Raw genomic sequence first — 15613 nt, forward strand, 5'->3', positions numbered from 1 at the left:
GCCCCCTGCCCTGCCCTTAGAAAGCCCATCATTAATTCCTGCGGGAGCTGCCACCGCCCCCGTCTCTCCTTTGGCATGGTGTTGGCAATCTCTTAAGGAGAAAGGAATAATTTTGTCTCCTGTCACGTAGCAAAATCAAAGCGTTTGGCAAGCACGAAGCTGGGAGGCCTTTACTGCCACACGTATAATTAGAACTTTGGGCTAAACCCATCCCCGAGGAGCAAAACATTACATTTTAAGGCACATGCTTTTGGATTTATTTATTTTTACATTTTTTTTTTTTTCCAAAAAAGCCGTTCCCTTCATTCCCTCGGATGACATCACGACTGAACACAGCACACAGTTCTGCACCGCTTTAGAGGGGGAGCATTTTGCATGCCGTCTTTCACTTCAAACCCTTGTGAACCAGACCTTCACCAGGAGCCCGGGATGGGTATTCTCCTTCAGGGGCAAGGATCATTACAAGGCAAGCATTCTTAAACCGGGTCTGCTCCCAGCACAGCATTTCCACATATGGATATTAATTTATGTGATCACTTGAATACAAACGCTCAGCTGTCTCCATAAGTTATAGAAGCAATCATCCCAGGGAGCATGGGAGATACCGAGAGTCAATTCCTGTGTAATAATTTCATATTCGAGCCAGGGATGCCAAATCACGGCCCCTTTGGATAAAATGTGAGCCTGTGGAAACACTCCCCTCCCCCTTTTTATTATTGTGCATTTTATTTCTCCATAAAATACGTTTATGCCCTGGAAAAACAAACCAACCCAGGGGGCCAGGCTGACAGCGTGATGCAGGAGGTGCCTGCTTGGGGCTGCCCGAAGCTTCTGACTCAGCCACTAGCAGGCACCGTGATGAGGGAGTGTGTGCCGGAGCTGCTGAGAAAGCCCTCCTGGGGCCGGACCTCAAGGGGGCAGGTGGCTGAAGATCGCCAAACCCTTGGAATAGAAATCACCCAGCCTCGGAGTGGAAGGAGGTCATCCAGCCCCAGTTCCAGCTCAGTTCCCATCTTGGGAATCCCTCTTTTTTTTTTTTTTTTTTTTTTTAAGATTTATTTATGTATTTGAGAGAGGGCAGGGGGAGAAGCAGAGAGAGAGAACCTCAAGCAGACTCCCTGCTGAGTGTGGAGCCTGATTCGGGGCTTGATTCCATGACCTGGGCTGAAACCAAGAGCTGGGTGCTTGACCCACTGAGCCACCCAGGCACCCTGCCTCTATTCCTTTTTTTTTTTCTAAAAAAGCTTTATTGAGAGATAATTCACATGCCATACAATCCACCCATTTAAAGTGTACAATTCAGTGATTTTTAGTACATTCACACAGAAATGCAACCATCATCACTTTTTATCATCCCCCAAAGAAACCCCATATCCATTAGCAGTCACTCCCCATCTCCCTCTAACCACTCCCCGGTCCCAGGCAAGCGCTCATCTACTTTCCGTTTCTATAGACGTGCCTGTTCTGGAGATTTCATACACACAAAATCATGCAGTGTATGTCTTTTGTGACTGGCTTCTTTTACGTTGTATGATGTTTCCAGGGTTTCTCCGTTGTGTGTCAGTTCTTCCTTTCTTTTTATAGCCAAATAATATTCCACTGTGTAGATTCACCACATTTTGTTCATCCATTCCTCAGTTGGTGGCCATTTGGCTTGTTTCCACCTTTTAACTATTGTGAATAGTGCTGCTCTGAACATTTGTGGACATATGTTTTCATTTCTCTAGGCTGTATACCTAGGAGCAGGATTGCTGGGTCATATGGTAACTCTATGTTTAACTTTATTGAGAAACTGCCAGACTGTTCTCCACAGTGGTTGCACCATCCATATCCCCACTGGCAGTGTATGTGGGCTCTGATTTCCTTTTTAAAATTTTTTAATAAATTGTGGTAAAGTACATATAACATAAAATTTACCATTTTAACTATATTTAAGTGTACAGTTCACTGGCATTAGTAGATTGACAATGTTGTGTCAACATCACCACTGTCTGTTTCTTTCCTTTTTTTGTTTTAAAGATTTTATTTATCTATTCATGAGAGACACAGAAAGAGAGGCAGAGACATGGGCAGAGGGTGAAGCAGGCTCCCCGTGGGGAGCCCAATGTGGGAGTCGATCCCAGGACCCCGGGATCACGACCTGAGCTGAAAGCAGATGCTCAACCACTGAACCACCCAGGTGCCCGCCCCCCACTGTCTGTTTCTAGAACTTTTCCATCATCCTAAAGAGAAGCCACATCCATTAAGCGCCACTCCTCATCCCCCCCGCCCCCGCCTCCTGGTAACCTTTGTTCTACTTTCTATCTCTATGAATTTACCTGTTCTAGGGTTCCAATTCCTTTTATAGTTCTCCTGACAGATGTTTGTCTGGGTTCAACTTAAATACCCCCAGCGGCAGCAGGCTCACTCCTTTGCCGGGCATCCCATTCTGGTCTCAAAAATATCTGTTGAAACATCTTTTATGCTTCTGTCCCCATCAGCTCCCATCAGATCCATCGACTGATGTTTGTGTCAGCCTCTGGATATAAGACATGTTGGACAAGTTGACCTCCCCATCCACAAGATAAGCCCGTCCTTTTCCAAACAAAACCAAGGGCTTGTAGGATCTAGCTCTGGAAAGAGTCTTCGCAGGATAAGAAGTGAGCAGCTCTGACCTTGGGCCCCCCAGAGCCCCCTTCCTCTGGGGGATCCTCACTCTGAGATCCACTGATACCACCAACCAGTGTTGCCCCCTCCCCAGGTTACGCTTGGGGCCCCTGCATGGAGAACGCTCTCTCCAGCCTGGCTCCTCTTGAGACTTCTAAACACTAAGGGAGGTCCGAGGGACATTGACCCAGAGGCCACAAAACATAAAAGCAACCTGGCTTACATAGCCAGTCCCACAGAGGCTGCCTCTTGCAGCACCGTCCTCAGCCACAAGGATTGGGATGGTTTGCAGGCTCTTTCCCTCGTCTTCGCTAGGCTTTCTTTCTGAAGACCCCGCTAGTCCTCCCGTGTTGCACCTCCCGGACAATTGTGTATGTCTCTTACCTTCTCTCACGCTTTCTTTCATCGTGCTCTGTGTTCTGGAATAATCTCTTGATTTTTTTCTTTCAGGCCATCAATCAAGTTCTCTCACTCTGTCCCCCTATTTTATTTTAGATTTTAGATTTTATTTATTTGAGAGAGAGAGAATGTGCAGTGGGGAGGAGCAGGGGGAGAGGGAGAAGCAGACTCCCCGCTGAGCAGGGAGCCCGACATGGGGCTCGATCCCGGGACCCCGAGATCATGATCTGAGCAGACACCCAACCGACTGAGCCACCCAGGTGCCCCTGTCCCAGTATTTTAAATTTCCAAGGGTTCTTACCTTCTCTGATTGTTAGGCTTGCTTTGTGGATGCAATAGCTTCTCACATCTGAGGGTAAAGCTTTCCTTCTCCCTCTCCTCTTCCTCCTGCTCCCCACCCCCCGCCTCCTCTTGCTCATCTTCCTTTAAATTCTCCCCTGTTTACCAAATTATCTGTTTCCTCCAGGATCAGTCTGCCTCATGTTCTTCCCTGTCTTTGTCTTTGAAGTTGCAGGCTTTCCTCAGACGAACAGCCGGGGAGGGCGTCTCTCCCTGTGTAGCAGGAGGAACGTGGACCAGAAGTGTGGCGTTGCCTAGGTTGGGGATTGGTGGTTGGGGAACTCCACTTAGGTGAGCCTGTGGGGAGCTGGGGTCTCCCAGATGATGGATTGTGGGGGGCTTTCGTCCAATCCCCTTATGTGCACATGAGCCACTCCAGTTCTCCTCAGAAAATGTGTCCCCTTTCTTTGGAAGAAAGTCTTTCCTGCTGTGGCATGAATACCAATGTCAACTCTAAGGAACCAGGAAGTTTGCTCATGGCTGTCCTACCCCCGAAGGCGGGGACGGTGGTGGTGGTGTGGTGGTGGTGGTGGGCGGCGGCGGGGGGGAGGTAGCGTGTGACAGCAGGTCTGCCTGTGGACCCTCAGTCCATCCTGTTTCCAGTCCTAGTTCCTACTCCTGCCCTTGGGGACCCCCATAGGCTCAGCCTGGAGCCTCTTCCTTTTGCTTCCCTGCCTGGGAGGATTCCAGCTGGGGCTCTCTCTGCTCTGTGTCACCTGTCACCACCCTTCCTTCTGCTCTCTGTCTTCCAGAAATGTGTTGAAATCCCTCATCTGGCGACACCCTGCCCCCCCTTCCTTATTGTGGGTTTATACCGTTTTTGTTCCTTCGCGATTATATTAAAGGGAGCTTGGGAGGGAGGGGAGATAAATACATGTGCTCTAAGTATGTAAAACAGATAATCTGTGCAAAGCACTCTGCACGGTATCTGCTCAACAAATGTGAGCTCCTCTTAAAATTATCACCTGGTGTTGTGCTGTCTTGGGGTGTGCGGGGAGAGGTATCAGGGCCAGGGGGACAGTGGGTTCTCGAGTCAGGGTGAGCACATAGGTGGCTAAATGGTGGTCTCTCTCTGTGAGTCTCCTGTGGCTTCTAGCTATAGTTTTTGCTCTTAAAAATTTATTATTTAAAATAGATTTTTAATTGCATTAAGAATAAAGGAGTACGTGCCTTTGTAAAAAGTGTAAAACCTCGAAATAGCTTCACACCAGTTCCAATCCCCTTCTGCCTTCTGTCTCAGCTCCGATCCCGGAAGCATGCCCTGACACAGGAGTTTGAGGGCCAGCCCTTTATGCGGGTGGTAGTCCCCAGGAAGCCCCAGTAGAGGGGTATGGAGATGAGCCATGAAAGGGAAGGAAATAAAAACCAATAAAGGCATGGTTACCAAGCAAGTTAAGCTGTGGGCAGCTGGAGCTCAGTCCCGCTGGGGATCTGTGGCCATCAGCAGAGAGCAGCCCACCCAAGGAGCCAGGGCGCTGGGGGATTTACCTGCCATGCTTGCTTCTTGGCCCTGCTCCACAGGGCGGGGGTCCTGGCCATGGCTTCTGAGGCCGCAGCTTGTGTGGTTCACTTCACTCCCACCTCCCACCGCCCCGACATTCCTCTTAGAGGTAAGAGGCTGCCAGTCACTTCCACTCCTGGAGCACATATCATGCTGCCCCCTCCACAGTCTTGGGGGATGGGAGTGGGGGAGCTCTTCAAGTCTTTCTCCAGATAGCCTGCTTCCCTCTTCCCCTCCAAAAACCTTATCCCATCCATCAAGCAGTGGCTGCTGGAACTGGTTTGAGCTGGCAGATGGTGTGCATCTCTTTCTAACTCTGAATTCAGGGATGTCACATTGGTAGCTTGAAAGCAGCCAGGGGGGAAGTATTTATACCACAGAGATTGGCCGACGCCCCAGGTGTTAAACATTTGCCACCACACGAGTGTGTGACTTCCAATGGGGAGCAAATACAGGGGATAGACAAACAAGCTAAATGGCATCACAAGGAACCTCCTGATATATCTAGAAGGTGGGACATTTTGCAGAACAACCTCTCTTATTCTCTTTGGAGCATTAAGTTCATTTAAAAAAGGAACTGGCCTGGGGCGCCTGGGTGGCTCAGTCTTTTAAGCATCTGCCTTCAACTCAGGTCATGATCAACTCAGGTCCTGGGATTGAGCCCTGCATTGGGCTCTGTTCAGCGAAGAGTCCGCTTCTCCCTCTCTGTGCTTATGTTCTCTCTCTCGATCTTTCAAATAAATAAATAAAATCTTAAAAATAAAAAATAAAAGAGGACCTGGCCAGACAGAAAAAGACTTAAGTGACATAACCAGATGCAATCCAAATTGGATTGGATACTGGTTTGCAAAAACATTTTGGGGTCCATTGAGAAGCTCTGAATATGTTCTGGGTATTAGCTGAGATGAATATTTACTGAAGTGGAAAGGTAGAGGGAGAGAACAAGGGAAAGGGCAGAGGGGGGGAGAGAGAGGGAGAGAGAGGGAGAGAGAGAGAGAGAGAGAGAAAGAAAGAAAGAAAGAAAGAAAGAAAGAAAGAAAGAAAGAAAGAAAGAGAATCTCGAGCTGAAACCAAGAGTCGGATGCTTAACCGACTGAGCCACCCAGGCTCCTTACAAATATGTCTTTACAAATATACTCGTGCAGAGAAAAATGTAGACAGATACGGTGGTGGGCAGAACCCATACCCTGGTCCCGGCACCTGTGCAAGTAAGGAGATTTCACTGCCGTGATTGTGTGGTGGGATAAGGCACAGTTGACCCCAGGCCCAGGATTATCCCGGTGGGCCTGACCTAATCACAAGAGCTGTTTAAGAGCAGAGCATTCTCTCTGGCAGGCAGAAGGAGAAGTCAGAGAGATTTGAAGCATGAGAAGGGCTCAGATGGGCTCTTTCTGGCTTGAAGGTGTGCAAGAACCAGAGGACAGCCAGAAAGGCAAGAGGGAGGCCCTCAATCATGCTGCCGAAAAGACCTGAATTCTGGTGATGACCTGGACGAACTCGATAGTGGATTCTTCCCCCAGACCTCTGCAAATAAAAGTCCAGCCTGGCTGACACCCTGACTTTGGCCTTCTGAGGCTCAGAGCAATCTACCCGAACTTCTGACCTGCAGCAGTGACAGGTAGTAAATGGATGGTATTTTAAGCTGCCAAAGTTGTGGTAATTTGCTACACAGCCGTAGACAACTAAGACAGACGTGCACTTAGGTGTTAATGGTAGTGATATCGGGGAGGTGAGAGTGTGAGGTTTTGATTTTAACCTCTCTGATGGTCTGTAGGTTCTAATGTTCTACAGTATGCCTGTTCTCCCATTATATCAAAAGGGTATATTTTTGTAAAACCCTTTTAGATTGCTGGAAGGGTGAGGGGGAAGCGCGTCCCTTCATCCCCTCCCCATCCAAGACAGCCTATTACAGCATTATTCTGTACCTCCTCCGTGACAGTTGCTGTATTTTGTGCTGCTTATGTTCTTAGTAACACCGTATTTTTAATTTAGATCATCTTTTCTTTTTAAAAAGACCAAACCAAACCACCCAAAATACTTTAGCCTCCCCCTGAGCAGTAATATTCATGAAGTCATGGGTTGATTGTACCAGTTCTCTTTTTCCCAGCACATCAAAATACATAACCATAATTATTTAAAAAAAAATACGAGTCTGTGTACCTCCAGTGGTATACAAAACAGGCTCCGGGAACGGCTGATCCCATATAATCCTTTTGCAGCTTCGGCTGCAGTTGAAAACAAAAGCCTGGGAGGGGTTGGCTCCTGGGTGCCTGGCAACTTCAGCCGTGACCCTGCCCACAAAAGCCCAAAGGCTGGGGACGCCAAGGTCTGGCCACTGTCTGGGTCACGGAGGGGGAAAGAACCTATGGCAGGAGGAGATAAATCCAGATTTGTGTTTCTGGAAACTGCCCTACCCACGGCTGGGTGTCAGAGCCCGAGGTTCAGCTGAGCCAGGCCATCTGACTCCTCAACCCTGGACTCATGCCACTTTTCCTCCCAAGGAAAAGACCAGAAGCATGAGAAGTCCCAGAAGGAATCAGGCATCAAGCAAAGACTAGTAGACACAGGGCTTTTTGTCCAGTTTTTGGTTTTACCCAGAGGAAGGAGAGAGCAGGAGATAGAGTGTCAGATAAATTTTTTTTAAAGATTTTATTTGTATATTCATGAGAGACACACAGAGAGAGAGGCAGAGACACAGGCAGAGGGAGAAGCAGGATCCTAGGACCCCAGGATCACATGCCTCTGATGAGGCCGTGGGTGACCTGAGCCGATCCCGCAGCCAGCGGTGCTGGGGTGGCGGCAGGTGGTCCTCTTCTTCCCAACTTGATCATTGGCCTGGTGATGAGAGAAGTGAATTTCTTTCTTTCTTTTTTTTCTTTTTAAAGATTATTTATTTATTTATTCATTCATGAGAGACACAGAGAGAGAGAGGCAGAGACACAGGCAGAGGGAGAAGCAGGCTCCGTTCAGGGAGCCCGATGTGGGACTCGATCCCGGGACTCTAGGATTACACCCTGGGCCGAAGGCAGGCGCTAAACCACTGAGCCACCCGGGCTGCCCTCTTTTTTTTTTTTTTTTTTTTTAAGATTTTATTTATTCATGAGGGACACACAGAGAGGCAGAGACACAGGCAGAGGGAGAAGCAGGCTCCCTGGGGGCAGCCTGATGTGCGACTTAATCCCAGGACCCCGGGATCACGCCCTAGGCCAAAAGCAGACACTCAACCACTGAGCCACTCAGGCGTCCTGATAAATTTGGTTTTAATCTGGGTAGGGCTCCTGGGGAAATCTGTGCCAGATTTTTCCTGGTCAAAGAGTTTACAAACGTGGCAAATTCAGAGTGAGTCACTTAACTTCTCTGTTTCTTTATCTTTGAAGTGGGAATAATGGAAAAGGTGGGTTTTGCCACATACTGGTGACGAAGGTGAAAACACTTCCTACTGAAATAATATTTAGTGGTACATTTGTGGTTCTCGGTGTCCGGATATGGATCATGTAACCTCTTCATGGGTGTGCTCCCCTTCTGCCCTCACCCCTCCACAGTTTGCTCTAAAACAACAGCCAGTGGGGTCCCCTAAAACCCGAGTCAGCTTCTGGTGCTTTTAGCTTAGAATCCTCCAGAGCCTTCCTATGTCACTTGAGTAAAAGTTGAGGGTGGTAGGAAGGCCCTGACCCGACTTCTCTGAGCACCTGGCCTGTTACCTCTTCTCCTTTTCTTTGGCCACACTAGCCTCTTCGCAGTTCCTGGAATACACTGGGCCATCTCCACCTCAGGATCTTTGCACTGGCTGTCCCCTCAGCCTGCTCTTTCTCCTTTACCCACATAGGGCCCTCTCATACCTCCTCGAGGCCTTTGCTGAAGCATCAACTTCCCCCCCCCCCGTCCTCAGCCCCTTACCCGTGTTCTCTATTCTCTTCCCTACGCTGTTTTTTTCCTTCCCGCTTCCCACCAGAAAACATGCCGCATGTTTTGCTTATTTATTTGTTTTCTACCTTTCTCCCCTGCAAGAACGTAAGCTCCATGACTACAGGGATTTTTAAAAAATCTGTTTTACTCACAACAGTTTTCCACAGCCTAGAACAGCGAGTGACATATTGCAAGTGCTTAGTGATTACTCGTTGCATAACGAACGAACGAGCAAGGGGCAGAGTGGGTGCACAGTGGCCTAATTTTCAGAGGGTACCGCCTCGGGCTTGTGCGGGCCTTGGCCCGGGGAGCCTGTTTCTCTCCCAGGACCCCTTGCAATTTGAACGCCAGTGGCCACGCTGTCTGCTTTTCAGCAACCATCCGGGGCAGTCCTCAGTTGGCTCCGCTTTTGCTGGATTCTCAATACGTGATTTCCCCCCATGGACAGAACAGGAATCATTTAAAATCATTCATGAGAAACTCATGGCTGTGCTTTCTGCAGGCAGCTTTGCAGGCCACGGCAGGTGAAAAGCAGAGAGGGGAAACATTGTGCCCATTTTCTCATCCCCTGTACTCTACCCTCCCAGGTTTCCCCAGGCCTGGGATGCGGGTGGGCAAACCTGCAGCGCGAAGTGCTTCAGCCGGCTCAGCGGCGGGCACGGTCATGGTGGGCTCCTCTCCCCACCGCCGCCCCCTGCGTCCCAGGCCTGCAAGCTGCAAGTTCCCCAGGGCTCGGCCTGGAGCCTCGAGCCTGCCCCGATCCTGGCCGAGGCTGCAGGCTGGGCCCCTCTTCGGCCCAGTGGCAGATCTGTCCCCAACCTGGCCTCCCGTGGCTCAGCGCAGAGGAGTCCATGTTATGCCCTCACTGGCTCCTCTTGGTCTGATTCAAATGGTTAGGGGCAGCCCCTGGGGTTCATCTGTGTAGACTCATGTGCCCTGCAGCCCTTTGCTAGTGGCTTAATCCGTGGGGTTGGGATTTTGCCACGCAGGCGGGCGGCCCTGCTCCTCCGGCTGGCTTGCCTTGACCCGCCCTTTGCAGCAGACACTTTCGGGGGGGGGGGTGCCCACCCACCTGCTGGTAGCCTTGGCCTTCGTGCTGAGGAGATTGTTTACTGCAAATGCCTGTGACTCCCTGCCCGAGCGGGTTTTCTGGCAACACACTCTTCCTGTGTGCGGGGGCACAGGGCAGGCTAGAGCACCCATGAAGGCGGGGTGGGGTCAGCGGACGAATCCCACAGTTCGCTTAGGGGAACTTTAGGGACATGTTCTATACTGTCTCCCTGAGGTCCCCAGTGGGACCCAGCCCCACCTAGTTGGCTGTACTAACCGCCTTTCCCTTCTGTGCCCTCATTTCCCTTCCTGTTATCTCTCAGGTCGTGGTAGGTGAAGACAGCCGCAAGCTCCTCGTCATTCTCCTAGCAGGAGGCAGGGTGCACACATCAGCAAAGGCACACTGAAGTCCCAACCCCCAGGGCCTGTGGATGTGATCTTGTTTGGAACCGGGGTGGTGGGAGATGTCATCAAGTTAAGACGAGGCCGTACTGGAGTAGGTGGTCCCTAAGTCCGCTGGCAGGTATCCTTTCAAGAAGAAGGAACGAAGACACAGGGACACACACGTCCACCCGCCACGTCACAGCAGAAGCAGAGATCAGGGTGGCTCGGCAGAAGACAAGGGATACCTCGGAGTATGGGCGAGCCCCAGGAGCCAGGAGGGAGGCCGGGAACACACTCTCTGAGGCCTCAAGAAGGAACCTACCTCGCTGCCGCTTGAATTTTGGACGCGTGGCCTCTGGACCTGTGAGAGAATGCATTTCTGGGCTGGCAGCCGGCAGCCTGCATCGACTTGCTGGCTCTTTAGGAAATGGGTCTTCCAGCCCAGCTGATGCTCAAATGGTAAAATTGTGAGCAAGTAAGTGATTGTTATTTATTTTAAGCCGCCAAGCGTGGGGGTGGTTGGTTGCCTGGCAATAGACAACTGAAACACACATGAACTTCTGGCCCTGAGATCCTTGTTTTAGAGCCCTACATCTTCCACGTTTCGTCTTGCAAATTGGCTGCACTTCAAACCCAGTCTGCTTCTCGCGGCCCCTTTCCAGGCCTGGTCCCCCGGGGACGGTGCTCCCACCCTCAGCCACCTGCCGACCCACACCCGGCTCCCCTGCCTCTACTGGGTGTCCCCTGCACGTCTTCCCCAGACGTAGAACCGGGACTGGTGCCCCGGCCCTGCTCCCCTCAGCATGTACACTGTCCTTAGCCCTGCAGGCTGCCTTCGGGAAGCAGCCTCCTGGAACTGGCAGGGGTGCCCCTGGGGGAAGTTAGTCTCTGCCGGTTCCTGGTTTGCAGCCCTTCTCAGCATGTGTCCCACCCCCACAGCTCAGCATTCTCACGGGGTGGCCGTCCCAGGTCCCTGTCCTTTGCCACATTAAACCGTCACCTCTGCTACAAACCCCATGAGATCCATTTTGTGGTTCTTGGCTGGCATCCACAGCGAAGTCCTGCCCTTGTGGGCTTGTGGAGGGCATGGTGGCTCAGTCCCTGATATGTATCACTCTGCTGGGTGGCCGATCTATTTATCTGGCTAGGGATCGGGTCAGGAATGGACCTGTGGCTGAGTCTTAACCAATGAGACATGATGCGGCAGGGAGGGGTGTCTACTAGGGGCTTCTGAGGAATATTGACTTAGTATTGACTTGCTCCTAAGAAAGGTACTCAGAGTCTGGCCTGCCTGTTTTTTTTTTTTTTTTTTTTTTTTAAGATCCATTTATTTATTTGAGAGAGAGAGAGAGAGAGTGAGCGAGCAGGGGGAGGGGCAGAAGGAGACAGAGACACGCAGATTCCCTGCTGAGCAAGGAGTCTGACTTGAGGCTCGGTCCCAGGACCCCGAGATCATGAGCCAAGTCAGCCGCTTAACCGACTGAGCCACCCAGGCGCCCCTTGCCTGTGTGTTTTGCTTCTGGACTTGTGTCTGTCCAAATGTCTCGTCTGGGATGGCCAGGAGCACCATATGACCTCCAGAGAACACAGGCTGAATGTGAGGCTGACAGGAGGCCAGCTGAGTGGGCAGAGGGGGCCACTCAGGTCCTTGTGGATATAACTGAGCTGATGAATGTCCCTTATCTGGAGCCAGCTGCACCTTGATACTGGAGTCATCCATTCTTTTTGTGTTTAAGCCAGCATTTTCCCACCTGTGGATCAGAACCCATTAGAGGGCCATGAAATCAATTGGGTGGGTCACAACCAACAATGAAGACAAAATGAGTTAGAAAAAGGAAGAAGAGGGGCGCCTGGGTGGCTCAGTCTGTTAGGTGTCTGCCTTCAGCTCAGGTCATGATCCCAGGGTCCCTGGATAGAGTCCTGAATCTGGGTCCCTGCTCAGTGGGGAGCCTGCTTCTCCCTCTCTGTCTGCCCCTCCCCCTGCTCCTTCTCTCTCTCTCTCTCAAATAAATAAAATCTTAAAAAAAAAAGGAAAAAAGAAACAGGAAGAAAGGAAGTGAAGATATCAGAGCATAGCCCATCCTCTAGTGCTTTGTAAAGAAACTTTTGTCTGGTGATGAGGATGAGCATGTACAGAGCCAAAATGGAGAGTATTTCTCACCGTGGACTGTGGTCAGAGTTCTAAAGCCATTGGCCAGAGACAAGTTGAGTCGAGGTTTTCCATAATTGCAGTCAAAATTGTCCCTGACACCCTCTTTTTCCATCTCCCACTCGACGCCAGCTCTTTTCTTCCTGTCCTTCCTAACCGGCCACGTGGCCTTCATTTCTGACTTAAGTCTTGGTTCTTATTCTCACCCCCATCTGCTAAAGCCCTTTGGCTCTCTCCCCTCTCTCCCTACCCGCCCGGTCTGATCTGGTCCTTCAAGTCCTGGCTCGAGCCCCACCGAGTCTGTACGTCCTGCAACTCCTCACCCCGGGTCTTATCTGCACGGTTACACATGGGCTGTGCAGCCCACTGCCTGGATTCGAATTTCGATTCTGCTGCCTATGGACTCTGTGAACTCGGATGAGTCAATGAACTTATCTGAGCCTCTGTTGAATCAGCTGTGAAATGGGGCTCATTACAGTGTGCGTTGAGTAGGGTCATAACGAGGACTAAATGAATAAACATGAACACTGTTTGCCAAGTGCTAGGACAGTGCCCGGCACAGCCATGATGCTTTATAAATGTCCGGGAGGTAAATGGCAGAACTGAAAGTTGTCATCCAGCATTTGCAATCGTATGTGTCTGCTCATGTGGCTCTTGCCTCTCCCCAGGATTGGCCTTGGGTCTCGTTCTTCCTGGATGTTGAACTTCCTTCCAGGTTCCTGGCTGGCCCTGTCCTCAGCTGTCTACCCCACATCCTCCCATCTGGCTGCTCTCACACCGGGTGACTGTGTCCATCCCCTGGCAGCACAGTGCTCAGACCTGCTTCTTCCAGCCTCAGCCTCAGCCTCAGCCCAGGAGCCTTTCTTGTCAATCTGGATGGGAACCCCGGAGGTGCCTGTCATGGGCAAATTTGATATGGAACTCCGATCTTCATTCACCAGGGGAGAAAGGGGCTTAAGAGCACTCGAGTAGAATTTCATGGCTAGACAGGTGGCATGAGGGATCCCTTCGACTGCCTAAGGTTTGAGAAGCATGGCAGTCATACTCCTGGTGGTAAGAAGACAATAATGGGACCTCTGAGCAGCCACTGAGCGTGGCGTGTGTGGCCCTGACCTGCCAGCTCAGGCTGGATGCTCCATTCAGAGCTGCCTCACTGAAGCCCGCCACCGTCCTGGCAAAGGAGGGACCACTCTCCTTGCTTTAAAGATGATGGAACTGAGGCCCAGAGAGCAGGGCCTCAAGATGGCACAGCCAGGAAGAGGCTGGGAGTGGAGAGCAGGGGACGGGAAGCCGGGAGGAAGCTCAAAACAGCTTTGGGAAGCTGGTTCCCAAAGCACACTCTGCCCTCCTCCTCCTCTGGCCACCTTCCTTGTGCACTGGCCTGAATTGTCTTGAAAGCCCGGAGCCCACCAAGCTGCTCGGGTGCCTCCTCACCCGTTCTCGGCCTGGGCTGTCCCTCCCCAGGCCAGCTGGGTTTTGCTCGAGGAAATGTGATTAAAGTTGGTCTCTCCAGAGAGGGTCTGTTTGAAAGAATCAAAGGCTCGGAGCAAGCAGAATGTTCATAATGTTGGAATAAACCCTTTGCTTGGGCGGCTGCGGAAATATTAGACCTCCCAGCAAAACCTGCAGGGTTGTCAATTCTGAGATGGGGAAGGGGAAGAGGGGAAAAAAAAAAAAAAAGCGCAAAGCCCCATCGCCAGCAAATGCTAGAATTCCAACGGCACCGGGTCCCTGGAATCCTCACGGTGTGAATTCAGGAGGAAGAAAATATCTATCTGGGAGAGCAGGCGGTTCTCCATCTCACTTTTAATTGCACCTGGAAAGGGGCTTAATATCTCAGCCAATTTCTGCATCATCTTTTGCAAATCTTGGGCTGCTCAGGTCCCCGGGGGGTTTGTGTAATAAAACGGGATGGTTAAAGGGCATGTTTCTGCATTAACGAATCTTTCCGCACTGGCTGGGCCCGAGCATTATGTAAATGTTTATTGTAATTAAGAGATGAAGTTGTCACGGTGTAGTATTTTGGTTGCTGGTGTGGGGTTCTTGCCGTGCCCCAGCCGTGAAGAGTCACCCGGGGAAGGAGGAGGACCAGAAGCAGCAAAGAGAGGAAAAGGCAGGGCACTTGGCTATCCCTGGGAATAATCCTGTGGTGGTAACGGGCCATCCAGCCCCAGCTGCAGGGGGAGCCGGGTCGCCTGCATCCCTCGGGAGGACGGGTCTGGGCTCGGTCGCGTGGACTCGCCTTCCTGCCACTGCTGTGGTGGGGTGGCCACGCTTGTGTCATGCGGCCCTGAGCCTAAAGGTAGGATTTCTCATGCTCCATCCCAAAGATAAGCAGATACTTGGAGTTCCAGGGCCTCTACTTGTTGTACGGGTTTGTTTGTTTTTGGAGGGGGAAGTGGCAGAGAATTCTGGCATTAAAAAAAAAAAATTGAAGTATAATTTTCGTAGGGTGAAACACACATCTTAAAACAAAAATATAGCTTTTTTGAGGTATAATTGACATACGATAAACTGCACATATTTAAATGATACAATTTGATCTGTTTTGACGTTTGCGTCCACCCGTGAAACCATCACCCTAATCAAGACCATGAATATACCCAGTGCCTTGTGAGGTTTCCCCATGCCCCCCTGTAATCCCTCCCGCCTGCCTCTCCCTGTTCCCCATCCCCAGGCAACCGCTGATCTGCTTCCTGTCACTGCAGACTAGCTTGCATTTTCTAGAATTTAATATAAATGGAAACATGCAGTATGTGCTCTCTGGCTTCTTTCACTCAGCATGATTATTCTGAGATTCATCCATGTTGCGTGTTTGTTCCCTTTATTGATGAGTTGTATTCCACTGCACGGATATACCACAATTTGTTTATCCATTCATCTGTTAGTGGATATTTGGGTTGTTTCCAGTTTTGGGTTCTCACAAATGAAACTGCTGTTTGTGTGCATATACTTTCATTTTTCTTGAGTAAATATCCAAGAGTGGATTGGCTAGATCACCCGGCAGGTATATGTTTAACTTTGTTAAAAAAAAAAATTTTCCAAAGTGGTTGTACCATTTTTCACTCCTAGCAGAGATGTGTGGCTGGGGTGGGGTGGGGGTTGTCCCATTGCTCCACCTCCTTTGCCAACAGCTGGTGTCATCATTCTTTTTAATTTTAGCTATCCAAGCTTGTGTCTGTGTGTGTGTTTTAATTAAAATCTCATTTTTATGTGCCTTAAAACTCTGTAAGCTACCT

The 15613-nt window shown here is 50.4% G+C and overlaps 2 long non-coding RNA genes across 2 annotated transcripts in view; one reads left to right on the forward strand and one right to left on the reverse strand.

Annotated features, from left to right (window-relative positions):
- Positions 1-305: 305 nt before the first annotated feature.
- On the reverse strand, positions 306-5210 carry LOC140627327 (uncharacterized). The gene is made up of 3 exons (XR_012026137.1): positions 3347-5210; positions 3031-3127; positions 306-2518 (listed from the first exon to the last, which is right to left on the reverse strand). It is a non-coding gene; the product is annotated as an uncharacterized lncRNA (long non-coding RNA).
- A 4700-nt stretch (positions 5211-9910) lies between these two features.
- Positions 9911-15613, forward strand: part of LOC140627701 (uncharacterized) — a 48457-nt gene continuing 42754 nt past the window's right edge. Inside the window, exon 1 of the long non-coding RNA XR_012026333.1 lies at positions 9911-10700. This is a non-coding gene — a long non-coding RNA (uncharacterized lncRNA). The remainder of the gene's footprint in view (positions 10701-15613) is intronic.

Source organism: Canis lupus, chromosome X, assembly GCF_048164855.1.
Source record: "Canis lupus baileyi chromosome X, mCanLup2.hap1, whole genome shotgun sequence".
In the NCBI taxonomy this organism is placed as follows: domain Eukaryota; kingdom Metazoa; phylum Chordata; class Mammalia; order Carnivora; family Canidae; genus Canis; species Canis lupus.